The sequence below is a fragment of the Microchirus variegatus genome (assembly GCF_963457635.1).
Source record: "Microchirus variegatus genome assembly, chromosome: 3".
NCBI classification, from domain to species: Eukaryota; Metazoa; Chordata; class Actinopteri; order Pleuronectiformes; family Soleidae; genus Microchirus; species Microchirus variegatus.
This window is the reverse complement of record NC_139804.1, coordinates 10088006-10108767: the sequence shown is the minus strand read 5'-3', so window position 1 is coordinate 10108767 and position 20762 is coordinate 10088006.

The window sequence follows — 20762 nt, the reverse complement described above, 5'->3', positions numbered from 1 at the left end:
ATAATTAGCCTTGTGCTAATTTACTTCGGCAGTCTGAGACGAGAAACCCCATACATTGTTTCAAACGTTGCTTATCAGCATAACACACACACACACACACACAAACACACACACACACACACACACACACACACACACACACACACACACACTCCTCTTGCTTGTAACCGGGGTCATGAACACATCCCTGGATAAATGTCACCATTTGATGCATTACACCCTAAAGGAGGGGCATCCCCTCCTTACTCCTCCCGTCGCGCAAAGCGCATTTTTTCATTTTTTTTTCAATTTTATTTTATGCATAATTAATTAGGTTTATATTAAATAGATATGTTTGCCCCTAGTGGCAGGTATGGGAACTAAGAGCACCAGTCTATATACTACTCATAGTCCATAGTTTTTTTTGTTTGATACCTCAGGTAATGATGGAGCTGTCCATCATACAGATGGATTAAGATAATAATAATAATAATTAGGGCTGTCAAAAGATTACAATTTTTAATCAGATTAATCACAGGGTAGCTGTGGAATAATCACGATTAATCACGATTAATTACCATTCGTAAAAATATGCCAGAAAAATTCTAATTTTCTCTTTATATTGTTGTAGGAACGGAGAGATAAATAAAGTATGTGAAAATATAAATGTAAAGAACAATAAAATACTGTAAATAACTTGTATACTGTAAACCGTAAACTGAATTTTAGGTGATGTCACTTCCGTATGGCGTCATTATAGTGCCATATTCCGCGAGCATAAAAACATAATCAGCGAGCAGAAAGACCACTCTCCGCGCGCTCGCGAACACTCTCCGCGCGCTCGCGAACTCTCTCCGCGCGCTCGCGATCTCTCTCCGCGCGCTCGCGATCTCTCTCCGCACGCTCGCGGTCACTCTCTACGCTCTCGCTGTTTCTCTCTATAACTTCTGCTCGCTCGACTTTGCTGACTTTTGGCACTGGGGGGCGGGTATTGAATAGACGCCCCGTAACACCCCTCCTTTCTGATTGGTCACTTAAACGCCTGGGTCAGAGCCAATCCGAGGCAGAGTAGGGCGGGTCATCATTGCAGTTGGTGGCAGAAGAATGTGATTTAGAACGGCGGACGGAGATGTCAGAGAAAAAAGTGAAAGAATGAGTAGTATAAATAAAATTGACTCTTTCAAAACTACTCATTCTTTCACTTAATTAAAATGAAAAAGAAAAGGACATTTTAATAAAAATGAAAAAGACAAGGAGATTTTAATAAAATAGGTTGATTGATTGATTTATTATTCTTAACATGAAATGCAAATGCATTTCAGTTTAAATGTTAGACACGTTTTGCTTCCATAGAAACTGTTGGAGCTATTTATTTATTGTTATTATTTAGTGCTGTTTAGTTTAGTATTTTTGTTTAGTGAGTAGTTAGTTTTGGTTATTCTGTGCAACAGTGGCCTTTTGATTCACATAATTTGAAGTTTGATTTGAAATCATTATTTGTTTGACAAACGGCCACTACAGAAACTATGGGAACTATGAAAGTCTAGTCTGTTTTGATAACCCATGTGCTTTGATTTCAAGGAGCCTCCATCCTCCCTTGAAGCAAGTTCTTAATTTAAATATCTGTCTGTTCCTCTACTTACTTATTTTTTCTCCGTTCTAAATCACATTCTTCTGCCACCAACTGCAATGATGACCCGCCCTACTCTGCCTCGGATTGGCTCTGACCCAGGCGTTTAAGTGACCAATCAGAAAGGAGGGGTGTTACGGGGCGTCTATTCAATACCCGCCCCCCAGTGCCAAAAGTCAGCAAAGTCGAGCGAGCAGAAGTTATAGAGAGAAACAGCGAGAGCGTAGAGAGTGACCGCGAGCGTGCGGAGAGAGATCGCGAGCGCGCGGAGAGAGATCGCGAGCGCGCGGAGAGAGTTCGCGAGCGCGCGGAGAGTGTTCGCGAGCGCGCGGAGAGTGTTCGCGAGCGCGCGGAGAGTGGTCTTTCTGCTCGCTGATTATGTTTTTATGCTCGCGGAATATGGCACTATAATGACGCCATACTTCCGTGTCCATAGAAATGACCAATCACGGAAGGGAATCCCTTGTCTAAGAATAAAGAAATATCGCCGATTCCGCGGGTGGTCCCGGATATTACCGAGCACCCACGGAGATTGTCGAGCACTCACATGTGCCAGCCTACGCTTGTCATTGATTTATTAATGACCACCACCTATCAACGGGTTGCATTGTAATGTCGGAAAACCGTCAATAATGGACCAAGGCTGATCCACCCTGCGATACTGAACTGTCACAAGACATTGTCAAGGAATAACAACCTGGAAATAATTGCGGATCAGTTTATAAGACGCACCACTACCAGAGGAAACACATTCCTCACCAATTAAAAATAATGGTGAGTGACAAAACGACAAATTAAATATTTGTTATAGCCTACTGTGGTACTATATTTTAAAGGATGTGTCGGGATGGTTTTGAATTGTGGATTTGGTCCATGATTTGCGTTTATTTGAGCCGTTTTGCTGTAGTTTTGGTGGTTGTGATTATTTCTTTCCTGGTGTGTGTAGTTAGTAACACTTTTATTTAACCTACATTTGTGTCATTAAAGCCAGTTGTGATCATTGACAGTATCATTAATATCAGCTTTTGATTAATTAATGAGTGAAGTTGCTGTTGAGTTGGTAGGCTGTTATTACCTTAAACTTATAGGCGGTTATGGTAGCTACGCTGTTCAATCCAGGCTGTGGTGTTGGGTTGTAGATTTTGTTTTTCCTCTTTCTTTTTTCTTCATCTGAGTATTTTGCGTTAGGGTTGCATAATTGACATTAAAATCCTTGTATGCATCACGTCGACTGTTTTTGTGAAAAAGATCATGTCCGTGTGCGTGCGTGCGTTCATTGCGGCCGCTGCTGTTAATTGATCTAATGTGTTTTACTATGAGACGAATGTGCGCGTGTCAAAATAGCAACAATCATGCAAGCACGATGATGAGCACCCACCAGCAAAAACATAAATCGGCGCCCCTGACGTTTGATCTGCTGCTCGTCATCTAACAAAGCCAGGACATCCTTCTCACCTCAGTGCCATCCCCTGCTGGCAACTCCTAACCACTTAAGACACCTCTGCAGGTCTCTTAAATATCTGGGAGAGTAGGAGTGATTCTTAGACTTAAGAAAGTTGATGAATAGCTTTTATTCTTAAGTTTGAGAGTAGGACTAAATTTCACAAATTTTCAGGACTTCAGTGTAAAATGGCACTCTAATGGCGCTTTTCCACTAGCTCTATGCTACACGGCACTGAGCGACACGGCACGAAACGGCACGGTTTAGTTGTGTTTCCACTACAGAGAACGTACCTTCTCAACGTGGGCGTGGTTATCACAACACGGCTGCAACCCGGCTGCGCGAAACTGCTATGACGTCCTATACGCGAGACACACACGCACATAAACAATGACGGACGTGGACTCGTTCTGTTGCTCGGTCTGTGGCATTTGTTCACACACAGAAGAGAAGATCGCCAGAAAAAGCTACAGGCGGCAAGAAGAAATACTGTGGAGGAGTACAGAAAAGTTTGGGAAGTCATACAACATGAAACTGAAGAGGAGATGTTACTCGACGACGAGTGAGGGTAAGCTAAATATAGTTGCTATCGATAACTAGCTCATATACAGTACTGTGCAGAAACGCTGTTGTTTTTTGAGTATGTAATACTCACGCATGTCTTGAACCAGAAACATTAATTAAGGTTCCACTCCAGTATTAACAGAGTTGTGTTATTGTTCAAGTGTAAGGGTAGATCACACTAAATACTGGACACCTGTAGAGGATGTTTTTTTTAAACAACAAAAAACTGCATACATATATTCTGATTGTGTTCCAGTAAAGTGAAATAAAAATAATGATTCCTCTATTGTCATTATAGCAACAATCTAATGGTGGCCTCAGACTTCTACATAGTACTGTACAAGTGTACAGTGTAGTAATGACCGAAAGCAATCTCTATTTTTGGTATTCTGGTATTAACGTAAGCATGCTGCCTGTGTGTTTCAGATGGTTCTGTCACTCCTGAAAAGGAATGACTGTGATGTCCAGCTGGTGAAATCCATGGTGGTGACCTGCTGTGCTCTGCATAACCTGTGTGAAAATCATGGTGAGACCTATGACACTGAATGAGATGCACACACAGCAGCTACAGTGGTAAAACCTGTTGTGGCAGTGGCACAGGGTGTAGAGGAGGGCAGAGATGTAGGTGAGGGCCTGATGTGTCACTTGTTGTGAATTTGTAAAATGCTTTATTATTGTACTGTTTTTCACTGAATTACAAATAAAAGTTTGTACTTTCTGCAGAGATGTCTCCTTTTGTCTGTATACGTTGTGTTTGTAAAGGCTGCCACAATTAAAGAAAAAGAAAAGAAATACGCATGACGTAATCACATAAGTCACATTGTTGTTTATTCAAACAAAAAAACACAGCAAACCAAAGTTAAAGTGCACAGCAAATCAAATAAACTGTACATAGGTGGTGGAGTCCTAGGACAGGAGGGAGGAAATAGGTCACATGCTCCTGCCACCTATTGCCTGGACAAGCTGCCCAATCACTCAAAGGAATGCGTGGTTGAACGCAGCACTCCCGTGGTGTGGCGGTCACGTTGTGTCCGGTTCCACTCCTGCTACTGAACATCTTCCACCTGAAGCTCTGCTAGGACAGCCGTGAGCTTCTTTTTCTCTTCCCTCCATAACACTATAGAGAAGAAGAAAGGGGTTATTAAGGAAATACACAAATGCTGTAAATCATGTTTATTATTTCTTACCAGTTGCACAGAGCTGTGGTCTGTGGCGAAGTTGGTGCCCCCGATAACGAAGCAGCTGATGGCTCTGCTGGGGTGGATGAACACTCCTCACATATGGAATGGGATTCTTGAACAAAAGAAGTGTATACATACGCTTTATTAGACACTTGATAAATACCGCCCCTGATTGATAACTCCTCTTCATTTTCCTTCAGCTTCATTTACAACTTGCAGAACGATAACTTCACACAGGTTAACATGAGGTGACGTGGGGCCCCGTTATGGAGGTTTCCTACTGAGATATCGTTGTTTAAGTGGGACAGAGATGCGGCTGCTCACTGATGCATTTAGGCTGAGTGTCAGGAGCCCCCCTATCAGCCCCCCCCAAGCAGTTACCTGCCTGACTGTTCATAAACTGCACGTCTACCCGTAGCGCGATGAAAGTGAGAAAGTGTGTTAACGCGTTAAAAAAATGAACGTGTTAATTCCACAAATTAATCATCCTGCGTTAAAGCGTTAATTTTGACAGCCCTAATAATAATAAAAAATGTCCTATGGACCCGGGGAACAAGGATGTCATATCCCTCGATCCCAGTTATCTGCTCATCGCAGAACGTCAGCTGTACTTGCTGTTCAGTGGCTTCAAATTTCATTTTGCGCCTCCGTTGAGTCTGCTCTTTCTCTTTCTCCATGTTGAAAACAAGGCTTCTCAGGGACTTACTAGGACATCCTGACATTATGGAGTTACAGTAATCCAGCCTAGAGTTTATAAAGGCGTGGATTCGTTTCTCAGAGTCTGGACAGATCATAAATCTAGAGTACATAAAATCAGCTAAGAGGTGAAACGCCAGACAAGCCAGATGGGCTATTTTTTTCAGCCGCTAACTTTACCCTCTCATATCGACCCGGTTCAAAGAATCTCAAGCCTGACTCACTATCTCAAATATTCACCCATGACCAAGTAAATTCGGAACCCAAGACGATCCTTCCTGATTCATTGGGCCCACACCAATAATACTGTTTGTCATACGGGTATAAAAAAGACTATTCGTTTTGCAACAACATTTTTGGTGGCCTAAATTGGTCACCGATGTTTCTGACTATGTCAATGCCTCCTCTGTTTGCGCCACTAACAAGCTCTCTCACCAGAAACCGTCAGGAGAACTCAGGCCCTTGCCCATCCCTCAACGCCCCTGGTCCCACATCTCCATGGACTTTGTCACAGAACTTCCCCCTCCACATGGTAACACAGTGGCCTTGACGGTGGTGGACAGATTCTCCAAGATGGTTCACTTTTTTTGTTTTCACTTTTGGTCTGTCTCCCTTCCACATTGTCCACGGTTATCAATCATGTCTCTTCTCTCCCATGGACTCTGAATCCTCTGTTCCCTCCGCATTGGCCTTGACTTCGGCAGTCCAAGTCTTACAAGGCAGCCGCGGATCACAAGAGGACCCTTGCGCCACACTATCTCAGCGGCCAAAGAGTGTGGCTATCCACCAAGAACCTGCCTCTCCGGGTGGAGTCTAAGAGGCTCGCTCCCAGGTTCGTCGGCCCGTTTCCCATAGCAAAGGTGATGAACCCTGCCTCTGTCCAGCTCAAACTACCAAGGTCAATGCAGGTCCACCCCAACTTCCATGTCAGCCACTTGAAGCCCCTAAGGTAAAGTGCTCTTGCAAAGTCTTGTGAATACAACTCTAATTTCTACGACTATGAAGTCTTCACTGTGAAGACGCTGTGAAATGATGTGACATAGGTCACCGGCATCTCACAGAGGAAAGTAATCGAACCCCGATTGCTCCAAACTGCATGCGCCAAAGACGGCTGATGGCAGTGCACTCACGGGACACCGGTAACTCACGGGAAATGTCACAGGTAAAGTCAATAACACATCCAATATTTATTTATTTTTATTTAGTTATTTATTTCATGAAATTGTACTGTTTTAAATAATATACAGTTTATGGACGTTAGACATGGCAAACTCGATTCTTTTTAAGGATTTGGGTTATTCGGAGTCACTCACTCAAGTGATCCGGGTTATGCGAGTCACTTGAGTTACTTGACTCACTTGACTCACTTGACTCACTATTAACTTGACTCACTATTAACTTAGTGTAGCATAAACATTGTATATGCTTTCAATGTAGACATAGAAACAGGAACGGAGAACTGCCCACAGTTGTGGATTTGCTGTTAGAACTGACTCGTGGAGAAATAGCCTACTTATTCTCGTCTGCTAGGAAACAGATCCACTCATGACAACGTAGCCGGCTGACTCACGTGACTCGACTGACTCAAGAGCTATATTTCCGGCTCTGCAGAAAGTTCCTATCTCGGACCTGGAGTTGTGGTTGCCTTCGAAATTTTGGCAGCTAAGATGGCTAGGACTAGTAGCTAATGTTGCAAGATGTTTGTGTGTGGCGATGTTTAAATGAAATTGTAGTATGACTCAACTGATCCGGGTTATTGATGCTAGAGACTCGCAACTCACGGGTTAATTTAAAGGCACGGGTGAAAGATCTGATTGAATCAGGGCTCAACCAGCTGTAATGGACGTACAGACATACTGCTTTACAGAACCAATGGATCAAAGTGCAGCTAAAAATCTGGAATATAATGAGAGACGAGTATAAATTATAAACATTGCAGATAATTCAATGGTGTGCCTATGATCTGGAGTTTATGCCTAACACAATAGATAAGGGATTTAAATCATGGCTATTGAAAGGAATAACAACATATTACTCTCTTACAGAAAAGGGACAATTTAAAAACTTGAAAAGAAGTTGAAAGAAGACTGTGATCTTGAAAGAACATATATTTTTAGATTCCATGTCAGAAAGGAAACCGACCTTAATGACCCGGCAATTTTTATTGATGCATACCAAAGTAAATCGAATAAGAGTATCATCTCCTCTAGTTCCTCTAAAAACCACACAGTATAGGATATATTAAGGAAAAATGGGAGAGAGAGGGTAATCTAACAATATCTGAGGAGGCCTGGTTTGGCGTTTGCCAATCCCAGTTGAAATGGACCAGCGGCATGTATGGTGGGAGTTTGGATGTAAGTGTTTGGTCTACTTTTTCAAACAAAAGGCACATTTTGCTGGAGGCGAAGCTACGTGCTGGAGACTATGCGGACACCGGGAAGCCAATCACTGGCATCGCTTTTGGGAATGCAGTGGTTAAATCCTTCTGGACAGAGCCTCACAAATTATTAGGAGCATGTTTAATACTAATCTACCTATGCAGTTTTCCACATTATTTTTAGGAAATTCGGATTGACAGGTCAGGCAAGCAGATGAATATTTATTTGGTATTTTGATAACTGCTGGTAAAAAACCATTCCCACTACCGTCTTCAAGCGGAAAACCAGCCTTGCAAGATCTGAGCAAGGGGCCATGCACAAACATCACATTGACTTTTTAAGAATGGCGAGAATTGAAAAACACAGAAGCATGCAAAACAGATGCTAAATGGCATGGACATGGCTCCATGGTTTTTGTTAGCCGGCTCCATTGAAAACAAATGCACATGACCAGGAGGGCGGGGGGGGGGAGCAAGTTTTTACGATAGTGAGGATAAATGAATAAGACAATGAATGGATGAATGGATGCTTTACTGTGTTGTCATAAAAATATGTACTCCGAAACTGCAGTGGGAGATTTTGTTTTGCAAACAGAAGTTCACAGATGTTACCTGCAACTAATAGGAATTGGTAGATAGCAGCCGTCACACTGGAGATGACAGTGAGCTAGACTGCAATGGGTAGTTGACAGAAATCTAGCATCCAGGCAACAGCTGTCTGTCACTTAGCAACAACTATTCATCACCTAGTAACCACTATTGATCACCATAGTCCATCACACACCAACTGCAATATATCACCAGGCAACTGAGGTCTGATTTGATGTGCCAAAGCCATAGGCTGTGTGTGCCAAAGTTTGAGGTTCCCAATCACATTCCCTTCATCCAAGATGACAGATACGTCAAAATATGACTGGGAACTACAAACTGTGGAGGGCACCTCTTGGTGTGCAGACTGCCTGAACTTATTGGAAGAGTAAGAAGAAAAAAAACATGGCAAAAGGAGCTAATAAAATTAAATTTTGGTTGCATGATGACAACTTGGAGTTGCTATGGTGATATCACGAGATCTGGATCATCTGGAAGATGAAAGGACTGATCCTTTTATATGCCAGTGACATCATGTAAGAAAACAATCCAGAAGGCAGTACTGCTGTTAAACACCACTACCAAATACAAGAGAAGAACTGGAAACTGAGAAGATGAGTTTTTCCATAGAGCTACCAAGGATGTCGCTCAACAATGTTCGCCCGCACGTTGAATCCTTTACAAAAGGTTTGACTGCGGAGCAGTGGAATTTGCTAGCACTCGGTAAACCTGACAATATCACCAGACTCAGGTTGGCTGACATGCTGGTGAAAGTAATTTGTTGCATTGTGGACGTCATGTCAGACTTTTTGAAACTAGACAATGCAGAGGAGCGTGTCCGTGAAAGTCTGGATGAACCCATCGCCCGCAGTTTTGCAGAAGCCCTGGGTGTTGATTCAGTCAGAGGTCCCAGCTCTGCTGTACTGACAGAGTTGATTGCAAAAGAGGTCACTGCCCCGTCTGGTGTTCTGTATCCCAAGCCATCCAAATCAATGATTCATTCAGTGTGCAAAATGCTGAAGAGGTTTGCAGCTAAAATGTGCTGCACAGAGACACAATCTCAACGTAGTAGTGTCCAAATCCAGACAAATGAGGTTCAAGCAGACGCAGAGGAGACACAGATCTCATCAGTCCTTCAGTCTGTCCAGGATATCATCAGTAATGAGGTCAATTCAATCATCGAACCCATTCTGGAGGATGTTTCAGATGCCGAGTACACGCAGCTGAAAGAGCAGTTTAGTCTGGAGATTCAAAATGCTGCACAGGACATTGGTCAGTCTGTCACTGAGTACATCAATTCAAGAGAGAACGGATCTGATCAGTCAAGCACCAAAGGAACACAGCTGGGACTGAAGAATAAGATCTGCAACTTTTTTGTGAAGATGTTTGCTCAAGCTGGAATTTGTCGAATCTTTTCACAAGTAAAGGAAAAGTTTCAAAATGAGGCCAAAATCAGAGACAGTGACTCAGTGAAGTCATTGTTGGTTGAAGCGGAATCTGTGTTGCAGACCACTGGTAAAACCCAAGTGGGTGATGGTGAGATTAGCATCTATCGCAGACTTGAAAATATTACACCCGATGATGTTCTTGAATTGACAGGGAAACTCAGTGATCTTCTGTACAGCCATATCACAGGTAGGAATGCTACAGAAACAGTCAGGGCAGAGGCATCTAGTCGACCAGTGTTTGAACTTCAGCCATATGCCAGCATGTACGCAGACATACAACACAGAGTGACCTGTTTCCTGTCTCTGGTGAGCTGGTGGCTGGAAAACCAGGTTAACTGCTACAGTGAGAGAGTGATGGTCGCTTTAATGGAGAGTGAGACAGTGACTAAAGGAAAACAGATGGTGATCATGGAGGAGACGGAGGCAACCACTGGTGAACCTGGGCAAGATGAAGCAGGGCTTTTGCCAACCTCTGCTGAATTGGATAACAAAGCAGAAATGAAGGTTGGCAGGACTTGTCTTCGTCTTATCATTACAATACTCATCAAGAGAATCTGTGCCGCAGTTAGAGGAGACAAAGCCTTTTTTACAGACTTAGATTCCACCATTCAGCGTCTGGTAGATGAAACCTGGGATCAACTTGAAGGCACCAATGTCAACATCAACCCAAGAAAGGTTGAGAACCTTGCCAGAGTCACCTTCCAGCATCTCTTTAAGAGGTGGGGATCTGCAGCTAAAATCCTTGTTTCTATGGAAATAGGGGACCCAGATGTTCCCAAGTGCATTTCCACCTCTTGTAAGACTCAACTAAACAAACAGCGCAATGCCATCTTCAGATTCTTTTCAGCATGAGAATACCTGTCACACACTCCAGTTTTCCTCTGGAAAACATCTTCAGTGGGGGGTTTAATCCAGACACTTCAGTTTGTCAAGTGACAACCAGTTGTGACATCCTCCATAAGAACCTGTATTTCTGTTTTTAACACCTCAAGAGTTGTCATTTGGCAGAGGTTGACAGGTGTTTCCTACAACTTATATTATTTGGAAGACAGTAAACTTCCAAATAAGTGTCCACTCATAGATGCCATTTACAAAATATGAAATCCTATGCTATCGATGAAGACCCAAAGCAATCGAGATCATGAGGAAAATATTTTTAGACTTAGATGAAGACCATTAATTCCTCAAGTGATGCTTACTGACATTATAAATCAAGTGGGAAGTTGGAACTGTGATTGAGAACTTCAAACTGTGGAGGGCAGCATTGCACCTCTTGGTGTACAACCTGTTGTAAATCATCAAGAGAAGAAGTTGAAAGTAGGCAAATTATCTTCTTTTTGCAACCAAAACGTCGCCGAGTGACTGCATTATATTCTCATTTCCTGGTTGGCTTCAAGAGGAACGCAGATTTTTAATGAACGGTGTAATAGAACGAAGATGAGATAAGCTATGTGAGCAGATGAACTCACACTAAAACCTCATTCTGCTGAACTTAGACCTACTGCCATAGAGTATAGACAAGATGGAAACCGGAAGTGTGAAGAAAAAGCAAGTGCACAAACCAGTGTAAAAACAATGTGGCAGCCATGAATATACAGTACACATACTACAGTGAGAGATAAAAGGAACAGCAGAGCACAGGTTTTCCAAGATAAACAAGGCAAGGAAAGAATACATCATTTAGCTGCTTCATGCAAATGTGACAGCAGAAGCAGCTGATCTACAGTTTTCTAAACTGGAGCCAAAGTGAAAAAAACTGAAGCAAAAAACACTACTGCTGCAGTATGTGTATATTCATGGGTGTGAATGTGGGTGTGTTGGTATCCAAGACGATCATGTCATCCAGATAAATTAGATATAAGTATTATGAAAAAATATACATATATCTATGCTTTCTTTAATTTATCTTTGATCTTGAATATGAAGAAACTTTTCACATAGCAACAGCAGTTGTCACCTAGTAACCACAGCCTAGCAACTGTTGTATGTCACCTGGAGTCTTTCCCTCTGTGCCATCCCAGCTGAAAAAGGCCAGGTTGCCCAGCGTGTCATAAATGGAGGACTAAATCTGCCATAATTAATAATAAAGAAACCAGTGACTAAAGACAATGATTAATTAATAAAGAAGATTGAATGAAACATCCATTTTATTTATTTTTTTAAGGCAGAGAAAAAGATCAAAATTTGAATAAAATGATTTTTTTTTTTTCCATTTGTGTATTACTCCTTTTCTGAAACTATTATTTTATGGGTTTCAGGTTTTGTTTTTTCAGATTAATTCTCCTGATTTATTTATTTCCTTATTCTTTACATGATATATTTCTTAATTTCCTTATTTAAAGAACAATATTAATTTCCCAACTCATGTATTTCCCTTTAATTTGATTTATGTATTTCTTCACTCATGTCAATGGAGGTGATCTGACCTGGGTCATCAGGTTTTATTCCTGCAGGTTGATTATTTGGTTCGCTGGTTGAATAGTGATTAGAAATTGTATGAAGATAATATGGATATTTAGAGATTTAAAAAAAAAAAAAAAAAAAAAAAACTGATACAATCAAATTCTAATATCCTTCTTCGCATAAGGCAGCTTGACAATATGGAAACCTATAGAGTGGAACAGCTACATTGCACAAAACAGTGTAACAACAAGGTGGCAGTCATGTCTTAAAATTGTAAATAAATATACTGCTGAGAAAACGTTATTTATGCTCGATGTGGTGTGTGAATGTGATAGAGAGAAGCCGGTGGACCTTTGATTTTTCTAAACTGAACCCAAAATTTACAGAGGGGCACCTGTGAAATAGCTGGATAAACCGACCGAGGCAAACAACGTGATGCTCTGCTGCTGCTGCGTGTGCAGGACTACATTACTTTTACGAAAGTATTATGAAATCTCATATTTTTTGAAGGTACATTCTGCTTTTATTACCATTACTGCAGGCATGAATATGAATTAACTCAAATTGTCACCTGGCAACCACAGCCTAGCAACTGCTCTGTGTCACCAGGAGGTTTTCAGCTGTCTGTTGGGATGACATAGAAGGAAAGGCGAGATATGCACTGGAAAGGTCACCAGCCTGTCATAGAATCAACATAGAGGCAAACATACAGACAGGCAGTAATACAGACAGACAGCCATTTACACTCACGTTTACACCTGCAGAGTAACCTAACCCCAATCACACATACAAGATGGAAGCGTCAACTGGAACACTTCTCATTCACTTTAAATCGGAGCTCTGCCAAACTGGATTGTGGATCCAGCCATGGTGGACATGACATTGTAAACTATTGGATGTTCACACAATCAGTCTGTGAGGGCTTAGGCTTGTCCTAATGTGAAATAGTCAAGTGTGTGAGGGCCCTCTAGTGGCAAATTTGAGCACTCTATGGCTACTTTTCATTACTTGGCATCGATCATTCTGACACTTTTCAAGGGAATTTACCCACGCTCCACTGCGTACAGGTAACAAACCAACCTGAAAGCAGTGAAAATACAAAATAAAATACAAAATAAATTTTACCCGAACAAGTAATTCATTATTTTTAAATAACCTCACACTTGTGCACTTTTTAAGACAGCAGAAAATAAACAACATGACATAAAAATAATCTTCAATCTTCAACATTTCTAAAATCTCAGCGAAGTCTGGTGTATTTAGTGACAGCACTGCTGAAAGCCAGCGATTGTGAGCCGAACCACATGTTCAGCCCGAGTCGACTAGTGCTAGAACTGTATAATGGAAATGCGCCATTGATGAACTTATTAGGTTAACTGTTTAGTTCTGCAGAGCCATGACAAATTTTGAATTATTATTTGTGTTTGAACAGCCAAACATGAGACAGAACCCAAAGATGTAAAGAAAGCTCAGGCAAGAGAGTCAAGTAGAGCACAATTCATAGAAGACCAAAAAACAATTGTAATCCATTTGATGGAAATGCAAAGTGAGCAAGACTGTAGTTGGTAGTTGAGAGTATTATCCAGGCAACAGCTGTATTTCACCAAGCAACCATAGTCTGTCAGATAACAACTACAATTTTTAACCAAGCAAATGAGGACTGGTTTAGTTGCCTGGGCCATATATGTCACAGGTGATATCACAAATACTGGATCACAGATCAAAGGACTGATCCATTGATATGCCAGTGACATCATGTAGGAATAAAAATCCAAAAGGCAGTACTGCTGTTAAACACCACTAACAAATACAAGAGAAGAATTTGAAGCTGTGAGAAGATGAGTTTTTCCATAGAGCTACCAAGGATGTCGCTTGACAATGTTCGCCCGCATGTTGAATCCTTTACAAAAGGTTTGACTGCAGAGCAGTGGAATTTGCTGGCACTAGGTAAACCTGACAATGACACCAGACTCAGGTTGGCTGACATGCTGGTGAAAGTCATCTGTTGTATTGTGGACGTCATGTCAGACTTTTTGAAACTAGACAATGCAGAGGAGCGTGTCCGTGAAAGTCTGGACGAACCGATCGCCCGTAGTTTTGCAGACGCTCTGGGTGTTGATTCAGTCAGAGGTCCCAGCTCTGCTGTACTGACAGAGTTGATTGCAAAAGAGGTCACTGCCCCCTCTGGTTCTTTGTATCCCAAGCCATCCAAATCAATGATTCATTCAGTGTGCAAAATGCTGAAGAGGTTTGCAGCTAAAATGTGCTGCACAGAGACACAATCTCGACGTAGCAGTGTCCAAATACAGCCAAATGAGGTTATTCAGTCAGACACGGACACACAGATCTCATCAGTCCTTCAGTCTGTCCAGGATATCATCAGTAATGAGGTCAATTCAATCATCGAACCCATTCTGGAGGATGTTTCAGATGCCGAGTACACGCAGCTGAAAGAGCAGTTTAGTCTGGAGATTCAAAATGCTGCACAGGACATTGGTCAGTCTGTCACTGAGTACATCAATTCAAGAGAGAACGGATTTGATCAGTCAAGCACCAAAGGAACACAGCTGGGACTGAAGAATAAGATCTGTAATTTTTTTGTGAAGATGTTCGCCAAAGCTGGAATTTGTCGAATCTTTTCACAAGTAAAGGGAAAGTTTCAAAATGAGGCCAAAATCAGAGACAGTGACTCAGTGAAGTCATTGTTGGTTGATGCCGAATCTGTGTTGCAGACCACTGGTAAAACCCTAGTGGATGATGGTGAGATTAGCATCTATCGCAGACTTGAAAATATTACACCCGATGATGTTCTTGAATTGACAGGGAAACTCAGTGATCTTCTGTACAGCCACATCACAGGTAGGAATGCTACAGAAACAGTCAGGGCAGAGGCATCTAGTCGACCAGTGTTTGAACTTCAGCCATATGCTAGCATGTACGCAGACATACAACACAGAGTGACCTGTTTCCTGTCTCTGGTGAGCTGGTGGCTGGAAAACCAGGTTCACTCCTACAGTGAGAGAGTGATGGCAGCTTTAATGGAGAGTGAGACAGTGACTAGAGTAAAACTCCCAGACATCGTGGAGGAGCCAGAAGCAGGGCCTTTGACCACCACTGCTGAACTTTTGGAGGATGAAGCACAAACAAAGATTAGCAGGACTTGTCTCAGGCTTCTCATTACAATACTGATCAAAAGAGTTTGTTCAGCAGTGAAAGGGGACAAGGTCTTTTTTACGGACTTGGATTCCACCTTTCAACAACTGGTAGACGAAACTTGGGCTCAACTCGATGACGCCAGTGTAAACATTACCCTACGAAAGGTTGAGAACCTTGCCAAGGCCACCTTCCAGCACCTCTTGAAGAAGTGGGGCTCTGCTGCTAAAATCCTTGTTGCTATGGAAATAGGGGATCCGGATCTTCCCAAGTGCATCGCCAGCTCTTGTAAGAATCAACTAAACAAACAGCGCAATGCCATCTTCAGATTCTTTTCAGCATGAGAATGTATTGACCTGACAAACATTTTTTCTGTCATCAAGGTTAAACATTTTGGAGCAAGAAATGTGGTCCCTTGTGTTGTACTACTTGATATCGGTCTTGGTCTCAAGACCACTTTTATCTTGTCTTGGTCTCAGTCATGTAGGATTCAGAATTTTAATTCATGACTAGTTAAGACTGATTTATATGCTGAAATCAGTATTATGATTCGATAGTAAAATCGTCTTAGGCAACCAATAACACAAGTAGGTGTTATTGGTGTTTTGTCACAGATAAGCGCTGCTGCCCCGCCCCTGTTTACACAAAGTAAAGTTAGGCTCCTAGAAACGAGAGCTGTGCGTTTGTCTGGCGGTGGACGTGTCGCCCAATTGTCTGTCCACAATGAATTACTTTGCATAACTACATCCAAAGGAAAGCACATGGCAAACACTCCACACCGTATTACCACACTCTCACAGATGACAGGTGACGATGGGGATCAATTAACACACTTAAAGTTCTATGAAAAAATTGTATGTCAATTAGGAGGATTTGCCTTGGTGTGAGCAGACAGGATATTACTTTGTTGCTACTAATGTTTAGTCCATATACACAGATAAGATCAAATATACCTTGTCAATTCTAATGCACTGTGTTTTTTCAGTGTTGAGCAGACCTTGCTAAATAAGTACTGGCTCCTTTGCATTAACAAAATAATGAATATAAAATTCATAAAACAACATTAATGTTGTAGAGACTTTCAAATACAAAGTATTCCCATCTCCCAACTTCAATGCAGTTAGAATAGCAGATGCAGTGCTCCAGTGCTGGCCCACGCACACGGGAGAATATGCAAACGCCACACAGAAAGGATGCGAACCGGGATGCAAACTGGCAACCTTCTTGCTGCCAGGCAACTAGCCTAAAAGTCTTGTGGTGTTTCTCAGTCATGGAGTAACAGCAAGTGTGTCATTACACCAATGAGAAGCTTTCATCCGACAAAACCTGACAACGTTATAGTTTTCTAAAATCTTAGACATTGACAAGTGTCATTTTTAACAATGAACCAGCTTCCTCAACACATCAATTTTACAGCTGCATAGAGTCAATTAATTTCTGGGCTTGAAATTAAAATATTGGAATTACATGTTCAAATGATAATAAGTACTTTGTACATGGAAAGCATGACATTGATGTTATATTTTTAGATATCTTTTAGATTTTTATTTTTCTGTTCATTTTCATATGTTCACTGTAATTAGCACATGCACGCTCCATTTGTATATTTGAATGGTTTTCAATAAAGTTTAAATGTTATGCAAAGGATGGTGGGTAAGAGATTCCTTGAATGCATCTTGAAGCTGCACTGTTCACAATGCTGTAGATCACACAGAAGTGACAAAATTTACCAGAATCGTTGGATGCATCTTGTTTAGAATATGACAAATATTTCATAAATGAATATTCATCCGACAGCAAGGGGTATATCCGTGAACTTGTCCAATCCTCAACTTTCCAATATACCCAAAATATACGCACTCACACCTGCCACTAACTGTTTTAATTAATTATTAATAAATTCAACAAAATAACTGTTAAATATTATGATATAATGCTGACTACACTTTATACATGTTCAAAGTATCCATATAAACTCGATATTGAACACAGAATACATGAATTCATAAATTTCTCTCTAGTTTTTAATAAAACTAGTTAACCTATTATACCTTGTTAAATATTATGAATATTAAAATGCTAACCACACCTGCCATATCTTCAAAGTGTCCAAATGTCATGAAAAAGCATACACTATGTTTATTAAATGTCATGAAAAAGCATACAATATGTTCAAACTTTCCATTCAATGCATTAATAAAGAAATGGAGGCTTAACTATTTTTTACATGATGATTAATACATTTATATTATAATGTAATAAATATTATGAATAAGTGCTAAATAAACCCATGGTATCCTCAATGTGTCCAAATGAGCTCAAAAATAAAGAAAAAATGCCTTAACTATTTTTTCTGTGTCCACTAATAAGTTAACCAGTTAACTTATTATGTAACTATTACCAATCATAGCCAAAGTAATAATGTACTTGTACTTGTAGATAGTTGTTACATGAATCATTGTACAAAATTTGAAGGCAATATCTCCATCAGTCTGGAAGATAAAGCCGAAAATGTGTTTTTAGCATGATAAATTAATTAATTTGCTAATTAATAATAAAGCTACAAAGATAGGGATAATTCTCAGGTGGTATGTGATGCCCATGCAAAATTTGAAGCCAATACCTGCAATACTTTGGAAGATACAAGCGAAAATATGGTTTTTATATCATTAATTAATTAATTAATTAACTAATTAATAATAATGGTAGACAGCTCAAAATCAATAGGGATCATCTACAGGTGGTATGTGATGCCCATGCAAAGTAGTATAGTATAGTAGGTGTGTGAATGATCAATAATCATTATTATATCCGTGAAAAATGCAGATATTATGGAATCGGTCTCGCGCGTCCGTGGTCCGCAGATTTTAGCCGTTAACGCGATAACTGGAAAGGCGTTTAAGATTAAAAAAAAAAATGTTATGGGTCACATACCCCCTGTAGATGATCCCTATTGATTTTGAGTTTACACAAAACATTATAATATACATCTATTAATTATCATATAAAAAATAGTTAAGCCTCCATTTCTTTATTAATGCATTGAATGGAAAGTTTGAACATATTGTATGCTTTTTCATGAAATTTAATAAACATAGTGTATGCTTTTTCATGACATTTGGACACTTTGAAGATATGGCAGGTGTGGTTAGCATTTTAATATTCATAATATTTAACAAGGTATAATAGGTTAACTAGTTTTATTAAAAACTAGAGAGAAATTTATGAGTTCAGGTATTCTGTGTTCAATATCGAGTTTATATGGATACTTTGAACATGTATAAAGTGTAGTCAGCATTATATCATAATATTTAACAGTTATTTTGTTGAATTTATTAATAATTAATTAAAACAGTTAGTGGCAGGTGCGGGTGCGTATACTTTGGGTATATTGGAAAGTTGAGGATTGGACAAGTTCACGGATATACCCCTTGCTGTCGGCCCCCGACAGCGTAGGCTAGTTATTATTATTATTATTATTATTATTATATCAGCAACTCCCCCTACTGGCGACACAGAGAATCAATATATAATACCTTAAAGAGCAGCCTGGCATCCCGCCCGATCAGTAGGGGTCGCTATGCAAGGTTGTTGTGCTTCTGGCTACAGTGAGCAATGGCGTCCGAGAGGGAAAGACTGTTGTTGTTGCAGCATTGGAAAAACATTGAAACAGTAGCCGTTTCTCACTTTTCTGTGTCCCGGAACGCAGTTTTAAGATAATTTGAGGCGAGAAATTAGTCATTTAGAGTCTAAACATGTGCTGTGTGTATTAAGATATGATGTATTTATAGTTTGGCAGCGGTGTTGTCGGCGGTGATCAGCTCCGCCTCTGTGGACCCTCCGTGCGCACTGTGGCCGGCACAGAGCAGCGTTAGCTCGGCCTGTCCTGAGGACCAATCGCAGCCCTTGCCGTCTCCGTTGTCCCTTGACGGAGTGACGGTGTCAGCTTTAACAACACTGGCAGGCGTGAACCCAATAGCACCCCATTTTCCCCATTGACAAGGTGTCTGTATGTATAATGATGGTGGAAGCTTCATTATTTTTGGACAAAATTATTAATCTCAGATATTCTGCAGTACACTGAGCAATTATAAAGGCTGTTTTGTTGTTAACTTACCAGGTACAGCTGAGGGTGCAGGGAGGACAGTGGGCACAGTAGGAGCAGAGGCTCCAGATGGACCTGAGATGAAAAATATATCCCTTATTATATCTTATATTAGTATATCTTAATGAGATAATTTGACTAGAAATTAAATATATATGGTGACAGTTTTTGATCACCTGATTCATCAGCCGTGGCTGCTCCTGAGGAGGTGGATTGCCCCTGGGCCGAGTCAGTGCCTCCTCCAAAATATTTTAATAGTGCTCCTGGGCAGTGTTGGGGTAGTTACTCAAAAAAAGTAATTAGTTATTAGTGACTTCTGTATATTGTAATGAGATTACTTTACTAGTTACTGGATTTGAAAAGTAACTTCACTACTTATTATTATTTACTTTCCCGTGTCTTAATTTATACATATATATATATATGGACAAACATCACAGCCTACCCACATAGTGTTTATTGTATAATGTATACAAAATGGCATGTAAAACCATATGATCCAACGCAGAATGGATAATTTCTCTATGCAAAGTTAACATCCCAACATCCATATATGACACATACATAATGATTTTTATGACGAGGATCGAGTACAGTCGCGATGAAATACAGGGGATCAGAGTAGATCTTAGTACAACGTGTTGACAGATTCTCAAGAGCGCACTTTTCATTGTTTTCACTCCATGGTCTCAATCTTTGTGTAGAAGACCTTTAGCGCTGTAATTAAGGGAATAACAGATGCATCAGATCAGTTGATCGCTTTAGTTAACTGCTCAAAGAGAGAGAGAGAAGAGAGTTCTGTCGCGGGGAGTTCATGATCAGTTCTGTTTGCAGCCAAGTTTCACTTTCGTGCAGAGACTTTCCAGCATTTAATAGGTGCTGTTCCACAGTGTACTCACATCTTGTTGGAATCGTTTAATTGGTGTTCCAAACTGATCTTGCACAGACTCTAAGTGGGTATAGACAGACGTGTGCTGGCTGCAGTTTTTGCGTGCGTCATCGCAACATAGTTTCGGTGGTTACCGGGGGAAACGGGAGGAAAAAATTGTGTCTTTAGGACATCCTGTAGGGCGTCTAATTTCTTAATATTTTTAGAACAGGTCCCCAGGACGCCCGGACACCCTGCTGGCTAAAAGTCTATTCTCCAGCGTCTCATATCCATCTCAATTTCCCTCCTTTGCACCAGCAGCTCCGTCA